Raw genomic sequence first — 12,247 nt, forward strand, 5'->3', positions numbered from 1 at the left:
CTATTCTTATCATTTTTATTTATTTATTTTTATTATCGCTATTTATTTTATTTAATTTATTATTATTTAATTTATTATTATTTATTATTTTTTTTTTTTTTTGACTGGTGCAGCGTAAGCCATAGGCTTCCTTGCACCATGTGACCATTGAAAAAAAAAAAAAAAAAAAGGGGGGATAAATAGAAACTGGAACAAGAAATTTATTTCTGAGGAACAATGTGGCTTTTCGACTGGACGCTCATGTAGAGACCATTTATTCACTCTTAAGCAAATTCTGGAAAAATGTCAGGCTACGAATCAAGATAGGTATGCTGTTCATAGACTTAGAGGTAAAAGGAAAACTGCAGCTACTATCAACACACTGCAGGATGAAAGCCTCCTCAGCAATTCATGTTGAGGGAAATGGGCCATAATCTGCCACGCTGGTCCAGTGCGGATTGGCAGATCAACCGTATTTAGCAGTCAGGGGCTTGAACCCCGGTCTACTCAAGGAACGTGTGCTACTGCACTCCCTCTCCTGACCACTCGGCTATGGAGTTAGAGGTAAGCATATGGTAATGTGCCAAGAAATCTTCTGTGGAAGGCTATGAAAAAAATGTCAATAAGCCAGCCATTAATTGAAAGAATTAGAAGAATCTACAAGAACAATACATGCTGTATAAAAAAATTGGTTCAAAAATATCAAGAAAATTTAAGACTTCCAAAGGACTACTTCAAGAATGCTGTTTGTCACCTACTTTGTTTAAGCTGTACCTGGAATTCGTTCCAAGACCATCGTCACAGAAATGCAGTTCAGTGAGTGTTCCCCCTAGTCAGAATAAGTACCTTTACAATCTACTCTTTACAGACGACCAAGTTGTGGTAGCACAGGATGATAATGATGTTGTAAACTACATGGGCAGAAAGTTACTAGAAGAATATAAAACACGGGGACTGACATTTAAATTTAATAAGACACATGAATCGAAGTGAGTATGATCTAGATTTAGATGGAATACAGGTGAAAACTGTACAGCAATTTAAATACTGGGTGTAATTATCCAGGCTGATGGATCAAAATCGCAGGAAATTGAGAGAAGACTGGTGGGTGAAGGTAGAAAGGTCATAGGAATGCTTAATTCTGTGGTATGGAATAAAAATATTAACAAAACTAAACATCAAATATATAATGCAATTATATACTTGGACCTTATTTCAGTTATTTGGACCTTAACTGAAAGACAAAAATAAACTACTGGCCGTTGAGATGGATTTTTGGCAAAAATCGGCAAGAAAGTCTAGGACTGAAAAAGTGAGAAATGACTGATAAGGAATATAATGAATGTCCAAAAACCATCATTAACAAAATAGAGGAGAAAAGATTGGAGTGGTTTGGCCATGTGAAGAGAATGGAGGACGACAGATTGCCCAGAGGAGTCATGGAATGGATGTCATTGAGAAGGAAAAAGAGGAAGACCAATAAGGACGTGGATAGAGGGTGTGAGAGCAGCCATGAATAGAAGAGGACTGGTGGATGGAGATTGGGAAGATAGAAGTAAATGGAAAAAAAGAATAAAGGAATGACTTTTCGATGTTAGGTTGAGGAGAACCGTTGTAATAACGGAATAAATCCTAAGAAGAAGAAACAAAAATAATTTAAAATATTGCTGTAGCTATGCATTAGCATTAGTAGAGGCATATGATGCAAAAAAGCAAGCTTATTCAGCATCAGCCAAAAAAAAAAAAAAAAAAAAACACCACTCCCATTTCACCCCTCCGTTCGCTCGAAATACCTGTCCAGTTGAGCCTTAAATTTGTTTAGGGTATCAACTTCAACAACAAGTGATGGAAGTCGGTTCCACCAACCAACCACCCGCTGGCCAAAGGCAAATTTCCGCACATCTATCCGACATCCGTCCTTCCTCAATTTGAATTTATGCCCTCTGAGCTGATTATTCTGAGCAACATGAAGAATCCCATTGGCATTGAGCATGCTCAAACCATTCAAAGCCTTATACACCTCTATCAGATCACCCCGCCGGTGCCTAGTCTCCAGACTCTGTAATTTGCAAAACTTAAGCCCTTTCTTCGTAAGAGCAACCCTTTGTTCCATTCACTAATCTTGTTGCCCTTCTCTGTACCCGTTCCAGCAGCTCTACATCCTTCTTGAAATGAGGCTTCCAGACCTGTATACAGTACTCAAGATGTGGCCTGACCATTGCCTTATACAATGGAATAATCACCTCCTTATCCCTGCTGGAAAAATCCTGTATATCATTGACAAGACACCATGAGCTACTCTTGCAGCTCGTCTGCACTGCTCAGAGAACTTCATATCTGCCTGCACAATTACCCCCAGGTCCTTTTCATTCTCCACCACTGTCAGTGTAGTACAGCAGAGTTGATACGTTGCTCTGGGGTTACTGTTTCCCATATGTAGTACTTTACATTTGTCAATGTTAAACTTCATTTGCCACCTCTCAGCCCATCTGTTCAACCTTTCCAGATCCTGTTGCAGCAGCATAGCGTCAGTAGTGTCCTTAATAACCCTGCCAACCTTTGTATCATCTGCAAACTTGGACATTAAACTTGATATCCCATCATCAATATCATTCATAAACACCGAAAACAACAACGGACTCAACACTGAACCCTGAGGAACTCCACTAATAACATTAGTCCACGTTGAGCAGTGTCCATCGATTACCACTCTCTGTCTTCTGCCACTCATCCATCCCCTTATCCATAGCAGCAATTTGCCTCCAATGCCACACTGCTACAATTTGTGCAGCAGTCTTCCATGTGCAACAGTATCAAAAGCCTTTCTAAGATCCAAATATATAATATCAAAGTTATTCCCTGCATCCAGTTCTTTTGTGACTACATCATAGTATCCAATCAAATTGGTCAGGAAGACTGCCCTTAACAAACCATGCTGCGTCTGAGCTATAACTGAATTCTTGTCTAGATGATCCTGCAGTACTTCTTTAACCAGTGCCTCCATTAATTTACCTGGAACAGAAGTTAAACTAACAGGTCTATAATTACTTGTGTCAGTCTTTGATCCTCCTTTGTGAATTGGGGTTACATTTGCACATCTCCAGTCTATGGGTACCTCCCCTGAGTCCAAAGAAGCTCTCATAATTATGGCTAGGGGTTTGCTTACTTCCTTTGCTGCCTCCTTTAATATAATTGGATAGATCCCATCCACCCCAGGTGCCTTTTTTATGTTTATCCTCAACAATCTCTCCTCCACTTTCCTCTCAGTTATTACAAAATCATCCAGCTCACTGCCAATGTTTACTTTACCTACATCATTCTCCTTCCTGAATAACTCCTCATGCGTGAATGTAGATGCAAAATACTCGTTTAGATTGTTAGCCACCTGAGCAGGATCCTCAACTGTTGAACCATCAATATCCAGTGGACCAATCTGATTCATCCCTTTCCTTCTTGGTGCGTAGCACACGCTTCTTGATTAGACCGGGGTTCGAGCCCGTCACCACCAAATACGGAGGATGCGAAAAGGTCAGGAATGACCACTGCATATCCCGGAGCAATATGGTCTTAGTTGCTAATGCTTCTAAAAAAAACCAAATAGCAAATAGCAAACCTATCCTTCTTGAGTTTAAATAGGTAAAGAACTCTTTTCTGTTTTTCTTTGCATCCTTTGCCAGGATTTTTCGTAGTCTGCCTTTGCCTGTCTAATCTCCTTTGTGACTTGGTTACAGACCAACTTATATCTATCATAGGCTTCCATGTCACCCATTAATTTGTACGTATCCCATGCATTTTTCTTCTCTGCCACATGTCTCATTAGTTCATCTGACAACCATTTAGGCCTAAACCTTGAACAATATTTCTTAGTTGGTATGTAAAGCCTGGTAGCCTCCAAGATTAGTTCCTTGAATGCTTCCCATTTTGAGTTTACTGTTGGTAACATCATCAGTTGGTCCCACTGTATAGAATTTAAATACTGTCTCAGACCATCATAGTCGCCTTTACCTCTGATGGTAGTTACCTCCTTGAGTAAATCCCACTTCAACACACTGTGATCACTGCCACCTAGTGGTTGATTTATCTGCAGAATCTTAATGCATGAAGAATCACTACTGATAATCAGATCAAGAGTATTGCTCCCTCTTGTTGCCTCACGAACATGCTGATGTAGAAAACAATCATCCAATAAATCCACAAAAGCCTTGCTAGTGTGCGAGTGACCAACCCACAAATTCCAGTCAATATCTGGGAAATTAAAATCCCCCATTATAAGACTCTCTGATTTACTGGCCCACTATTTCCCTGTACAATATCTTATTATACTTCCGAGTCATTAGGCCTATAGCACACTCCTACTCTCAATTTTGATTTCCCTATGCTTATGTCACACCAAACTGACTCGACACTGCCCTGTCCATCGATGTCGACTGGCTTCACTTCCTTGGACTTTGTGTTTCTTAACTAATAGCATAACCCCTCCTCCCCTCCTGTTCTGTCTATCCTTTCTATACACATTGTATTCCCCAAATTCCAGTTCCGCATCCCTTATATCTGTGTGACACCACGTCTCTGATATCCCAACAATATCTGCCTTTGATGTTTTGCAATACCTCAAATTCATCAAATTTATTTACCAAACTCCTAGCATTGGTGTACACGCAGGTATACATGCACCTGTTTCTATTCTTGGCTACCCTAACACAACCCATGTGTTTACTTGTACCGCAATGACTCCCAGCTGTCTCTGAAATATCCTGCATCTTGCGTTCTGGCTGCTGTTGATTCCAATAGAAGCAGTGCAAGAATCACTTCCACCTCTGCCAGTGGCTACTGTTAATCTATTAGTCCTTGTATCCCCCCCCCCCAACTAGCAGTTTTCCGACCCACCTAACTCTGCTTCGACAGCATCAGCAAAAATTCTTACACCCTTTCTATTTAAGTGTATCCCATCCCTGTAGAAGCAGTCTGTCCTGTTAACAAGTACAGTCCAGGCTGAAAAAAATTCTACCCCTTGAGCCTTGCACAATCCCTCCAGGGCCGAATTGATCGACAAGGCTCTCATCATATACTCCCTATTATCGTGTTTTTGGGCAGAATTGCAGACACTTTCAAATTCAACCCTAATTCACGGCTTTTTTTCAACAGTGACCTGTACTTGCTAATTAATTTCGCCGGTCTCCTACTCTTAATATCATTAGTGCCAACGTGTACAACTATATCACCTTTTGTGCCCTTAAAAGATGATATCCGCTCTACAACGTCATCAACCTTTGCCCCTGGCAGACATACCCTGGTCCTATTCCACCTATCCTTTTTACAAAGTATGTTCCCCGCTTCCCTGACAATAGAGTCACCAACAACTACATAACAACATATTATGTGAAAATAAGTTAATATGAAAAAGATCCTTAATAAGAAGAAAGTTTCATAGATAACGAAATACTAATCACTGAAATGAGAGTAAAATATGTATTATTTAGTGGCAGTTATTTTATAATTTTAAATATTTTAGTAAACAAATTAATCTGTGTTAATCTATAAAAAAAAGTGTGTGTAATAAACAGTTATTTTCTATTAGCTCTAAACGATTTATTAAGCCGAAGAAGTTTGGTTTCATAAATTTTAATACTCTGGTTTCATACTTTGGTTTCATAAATATTTAAATTACGAAATTATATTTCGTTATTCATTCCAAACTATTCATTTTTTTTTGTTCAATTTTATTTAACTATTCAATTCAATTAACTTATAGAATCGAAACTTTTTAATAAAATTTAAAACGTTTAAAAAATTTAAGTAAAAACACTTAAATCTAATAGGAATATGAATGGCAAAAGCAATTAGAGCTATTTCTTATTAAAACGTTTATTATACAATACATAAACACTAAGTAGCGTAGTGCTCATGTAAAGAGACTGAAATAGATAATTATCGAAAATAATATATTAAAAATATTCTAAAAATACTTTGAAGATATTCTAAATTTAAATTACTGGGGTGGACATCACCGAGCCTCATTCTTTCTTAATTTTATTACAGTATTTGCATTATTTTAAAAGGTGGTCGGAATCTATTTCAGTGACACAATATTGAGCCACATTCACGTTTGATCTGAGCTTTTTTTATGTATAGCGTGCATCACATGGACGATGCAATAAATAAAATTTCTCAGGTTGTTTACCAAACTGCCTGTATCGTGTAACACAAAACAAAATTCACCAGGAATGGCACTTGCGGACTGCAGAGTGTAAAGAAACGTGCAATGATAAATGGCTGCAGTACTATCGAATAGCAGAACAGGAAACCATGACACATACGACACTGAAAGTAGATTTTCTTCTCATTCCATTACTCCTAGCATAGGAACGTTTGAAATTCTAGAAAGGTTTCCTATTTTGTGCAGGTTTCTTTTCTCCGAGAGCAGGTTGCTTGGAGAAAAGGCAATATCGGATTAATCGATAAATGCGTTTAATGAGACATGCAGATGACTGAACAAAATATTGGTCATTCAGAAAGAATTCTGTTATAAAGGATGTAGCGACTAAAATCCAATATATATTATGTCCAGTTAGTCAATGCGGCTCTTGAGCATGTGTGTGAAAAGAGATGTGAAAAGAATTGACGCTTGGCTGTTCGAAAGAAAGTTTAAAATATAATCCCTTAGTATGTTCACAAAGAATATGAATTTCTCTATTAAAAGTGAAATTTTCAGAATTTCACTTTTATAGAGAAATTCCTATTCTTTAGGAATGTTGGTGAAACTATTAAACACTATTCTACGATTTTTATGTAAGCAAAAATGCCTTCCACATTTCCCCTAAAAACCAGACGTTCAACAACTTTAAATTATTTGCTTGTCTCATCTCAGTATTTCTGGGACAAATGTCAACGGACAAATCAACCATCAGCTGTCAAAGCTACCCAGAGGCCATCATACAACTTCCAAGAATCCGTCTCGCTGAACAGTTTTCCTATTTCAAATGCTACGAAGTTATAATCCTCTGCTTCATCACCGCCAATTCCGAGATCCGTTAAACAACATCTTAATTATTGCATCGAGATCCGTTCAACGTCCGTTGAACGGATCTCGATGCAATAATTAATTAAAAGTATTAAGGAAATCGGTGTATTTGTAATCACGAAGACTGTATTGAACTTTATATCTGGACAGATAATGCATTTTTAAGCAAATATGGTTTTAGAATATGTGCTGTTTTTTTAAGTTGTTAGATGTACTCTGCCCAAGTTCTCTTCCCCCTGCAATTTATACATTTACGCTAGTTGCATATGTACTATTTTCAAAACGCAAGCAGCAAACTCATATCGTAACAGATATTCACATGTATTGTAAACATGCAATGAACTGATCATGGTATACCTAAAAACAAATTACAATGATTTTATGTAAATTAACGTCGCCGGAATCTATGCTGAAATTGTTCATTTTGCAATCACACTGTCAGAGATCAGACAGGAAAAGGAGCTTATTCGTCGTTAAGTGAACCGACCATTCAAATCTGGGTTGGTAATGAATTAAAAATGTCTGAAATGACATTTTTAAGAAACCTGACGGAATGTTTGTTCCGGCCTTCAGACTGACCAGTCTCCAGCATATGTAGCAAGATGGCTCAGTGCCGACTGAGTGATTGTTCACAGATTTAAAGAAGGTCCCAACAGTCAGCGACTAGCATCAGAAGACCTCGTGGAAGTAATAACCTATAGCAACAATCTTAGATGAAGCAAGATGCATGTCTGTCTTTATCATACGAAGGAGGTGGCAAGAGGTTGGCAACTATGCAAGACCATTGTAGAGTGTTCTCTGTCATCCTACATTAAAGGAGCGAATACTTGAATTAGTGTCGGTTACATGCTACCTGGATCGAAGACCAATGGCGGTGTGTATTGTTCACTGATGAGTTCGGATTTTGTTGTGCGGAGTCATTCGAGCAGTATCTTCATCTGACGAGCGCCATGGTCAGGCATTTTCCCGATAGCAACATTGAAAAAGTCGTCTGTCTGGTTATAAAGTGTACTGGTTTGACAGTATCTTTGCTTGCACCTATCAGAGGTATAGAGATGACTTCTTGACTCCTGTTGGAGACCTTATGCAGGCACAACTTTATCTTACAGGAGATAACGTTCAACACATCTCACTAGAACTGATTGACTGCTATCTCTAAATGAAAACCATTCTCCATATCTCCCGACAAGAGTTAGATACAGCTTTCGCTTTCTTGGAATGCTCTTTGGTGATGTATTACTTTCCTCCAACGATCTCACAATATTTTCAAAGCTTATAAGTGCTTTTGTGGGAGAGTGGCATCATTGCCACCCAGTCTTCTTGATCGCCTCATTAACAGCAGTCAAAATCGTTGCGAGTCCTGTTGTAGTAAAAAGTACCTTACACCCAATTGATGAGCAATTGACATTTCATCCATGACTGTATTCTTGATCACCATGCCTTTCTCTATCGCCTACAAATCATGAAGAACGACATGCATATTTGTATTCATTGTCATTCTTAAAATTATTTATAATTTCCTTTTTTACCAATGTAAATACGCATTAAGGATCATCCAGCTGGAAAGTCACGATCGAATATTTCCATGGATTTCTGCGATACGCTTCGTTTTGTAACTTTGGTATAGTTTTTAATGAACAGCATTCATCTGTGGTTCATTGCACTGAGATACCCCGCCACAGACAAAGTGCCGCGACATAGCAGACTCAATAGCATTATCATAGGAAACAAAAGGAAGTTCTGTTGTGGATAACACAGTATGATACGACTGTCCTGTCCAGCTTTGGCAGACAGAGAAGACCACTATGACGCCATCGGAAAGTAACAGAAAACAATCGATTGCACAGTGAAAGGAATACATGTACAGACCATTAGTGATTTTTAAAATCACCCTAACTTTGCTTGATGAGTTCGGTATACTGCGTACAAAGGTCATTCAAAGTTATCTTATTCAGTAATAAAGAAACAACTTAGCCTATTTTTTTTTCTTTTTCTCGAATTTTATCTTTTTGAGGACAAAGAGAAGCCCACGTGGATATAATCACCGTATACCTCACATCACCTGGAAAAAGCCAATTATTGTTATGGTTTTTTATTTTCGCGACACAGCTGAGATAGTTGAGCTCACGATTGACTATCTTAGCTGTGTCGTGAAAGCAAGTATTGGCAAGCAAATAAAATACAGAATACGTGCAAATTTCAGACAACACTCCTTAGGTTCTCAACCTGTGATACGTGTACCACTGGTGGTATGCCTAATTGTGCTAGGTGGTACACGAAACCATAGGAAAGAAATTGAAAATTGATTCAAATACATAAAAACGCACACCCAAGTATTATTAATTTAATTTGCTGAATTGCTTAGCCTAATGATATAAAAGTCAAATTGACAGTATTGTTCTCATAAAGGAATGCCTGTAAATTGCGTTTCTTTTGTGATCTGTTTGCCGGATGAAAAACCTCAGTTTCCAGGAGAAAAAAAACCATGTTACCCTCGCCTGAGACCAATTAACTCAGCTGTGTTGTGAAAAAGACCCATAAAAATTCCTCATGTCATCAATGGAACTCACGTCTTTTTCTACCTTTGGGGAGAATGGCGATTCTGCCAACTGTGCTATCCTTAAGGGTGGACGAATGTACGGGTGTCAAGGCTGGAAGAATGCAGTTTTGAATGTGTTCTTAGTCGAACGAATTAACTGAGAATAGTTGCAGGTTTCTTGTCAACATAATTTGTCTCCAAGATGGCATGTCAAAGTCAACCCATGATAAGAACCTGGTGATGGTGAATAGGTTGACTCGAACCTGGTTTATACATATTAATTTGCAATACAACTCGAAACTGTTTTCTTTGGTAAAATAGGGTTACTAAAGGGCAAATATCCTTTGTGAGCATTCCCTCCTTGATATTAACATCACTGTTCGCGGAATTTTCTGTTTGTGAACTGACTTCAGGATCATTCTCTATTCCCCCATCCTCCGCGAATTGAAAAGTCCTTCTCAACAGTATTTCTTAATATTTTTTTGCTTAATTTTGGTGTCAGCCTATCCATCAGGGATCAATATGTAGTTAAGGACCAATAATTATATTCATAATGTCCAATAACTAGGTCAGTGATACTGCAATATCAGAATTTTATGTTATAAAAAGAAATAAGCTTATAATGAATAAACAGATGAAAAATAATGATTTCTATTCACCTGTTTTTGTTTTGTGACACCTACCTACCTTCTATTTCCACCATTTCCGGAAGTAGAAGACAGAATACCAATGAGGACTTCACTGAAAAAAAAGTCTTTATTCTGATGTCCGAAAAAGCCATATACAGCTATCTTGGGATCGTCCTCAATGAAAATCGATGCCCACGTAGGTGTTTCTCAAATTGCTGAAGAGGAAATAATCACTGCGGGACAGGTATGGACTGTAGGGTAGATGGTGTAGCTCCTGGAATCCGCAGTCTCTCAGAGCAGAACTTGTGTTTATACCACTTGTGTATGGGAGCATTCTTATGAGGAAGAAATACACCTCATGTCAGTTTCCCTCTTCTCTATTCCTTTATGGTCCCTCTTAAGTTTTCGAAAACAGCCACATAGGCAATCTTCAGTGATTGCAATGTATAAAGTGAAATAATGTAATATTTCATGTCAAGTATCAAAAGAACTCCTTCCATATTCCAAAAATGATGCCCATAATATTGTCGGGGTAGGGTTCAATTCTGAATATTTTGGTTAGTGGTGATGATTCTGGTGTTTCCACTGTGTGGTGGTGATCCTTTTGTATTTCCATTGCCCAGTGATAAATGCACGTTTTATCGCCGGTTATAATTCTTGAAAGAAAACAGATATATAAGGATGGTCAGTACCGATGCTCAGAAATATTACATTCTTTGGAAATCACAGGAAATTTAATACGTCCAATATGCCTAACCAGGTCCTCATTATTTTATTTATTTTTTATACATTTCTGGAGTGGGAATCATCTTTTATGGATTCTCGACTTCATTTAAACTGCTTGCTATTCAGAAGGGGCAGCATGGCTGATACAGCTTTCATGTATAGAGGGTGATGCACCATATTGCAAATTTTGGTCCATTTCCTTCTTTTGACAAACGTTTTTAATGGCTCGACTCTCTAATTTCGTTACATCCATGTTTCCCTTTGAACTGGCTATTTTAAATATCTTCCGTGCTTCGATGTATTGAGCTTGATTTTATATATCAAGCTACTCTTTGGAAACAACACAGAGGTGGCTGCAGAGACGTAATTTTCTACTCACAAGAATCTTGCTCTGTTTTTTACACGCCGATTGTAGGGTATGATGAAATACTTGTTAGTGTAATTAATTCCCCTGACTTCTATGACATAAGTATATTAATCGCTCATACCATCACCCAAGACCAGAGCTACTCTTTGGCTAAAGAAGAACAAACTTAAGACCTCTGAGAGATTTCTTCCTGCCCCTGTACTTACCATAATATAATATTTTCAAATACTCGCAAAGACCCTCCAAAAATTCGTGTCACATCACAAGTACAGACATTCGCTGGCTGAGCTAAATCCGCTTTTATGTCTTTCTTTGTCTCCATTGAAACTGATGTCCTCGGCTGCCATCTGTGGCCGAAAATGGCACATTACCTGCAAATGAACTGATAGGGAAATGCATGCCCAGCAAATTTAACATGACATGTAGGAGATCAGAGAAATATGCTGACCACCGACCTATATACGTTTGTGAACACTGTTTACTTTAATGTGTCTAAATATCTGTCTATCCTATCTATCTCCTAATTTGTATAAACTCGCAGATATATTTATGGTTATTTATCTATATTTATTTATTTATTTAACTAACCACATCCTCTATCGTTACATATTATTCTTTAATTATGTTTTTATGTTGTCCCTAAATTTTTTTTTTTTTGTCAGGCCCCCTAGTTTCTTGGTCGTGGCGGGTTGGTATTATTGCATTTCTTTTCTATTATACATGTGTACAATGCAACGAAGATTATTTTTTGTTTGCTTTACCGAAACAAGACGAAGGAATTGATCCATCATGCACGGTGGAGACAAAAACAGCCTGACAGTGACTTATCGCGTCCACCATGCAGGAAGAGGATGTTTTTTTATAAATCCATCCCAACCGTCTTACATGTGCCACAATGGCTGTGATTACCTGAACAGGAGCATTAATGAGAGCACCCACATGTATTATGGACCATTATCCGGTTCCTGGTCTTCCTGGGATCAGAT

The sequence above is a fragment of the Mastigoproctus giganteus genome, chromosome 2 (genome assembly GCF_048544385.1).
Source record: "Mastigoproctus giganteus isolate SK-2022 chromosome 2, ASM4854438v1, whole genome shotgun sequence".
Lineage (NCBI taxonomy): Eukaryota > Metazoa > Arthropoda > Arachnida > Uropygi > Thelyphonidae > Mastigoproctus > Mastigoproctus giganteus.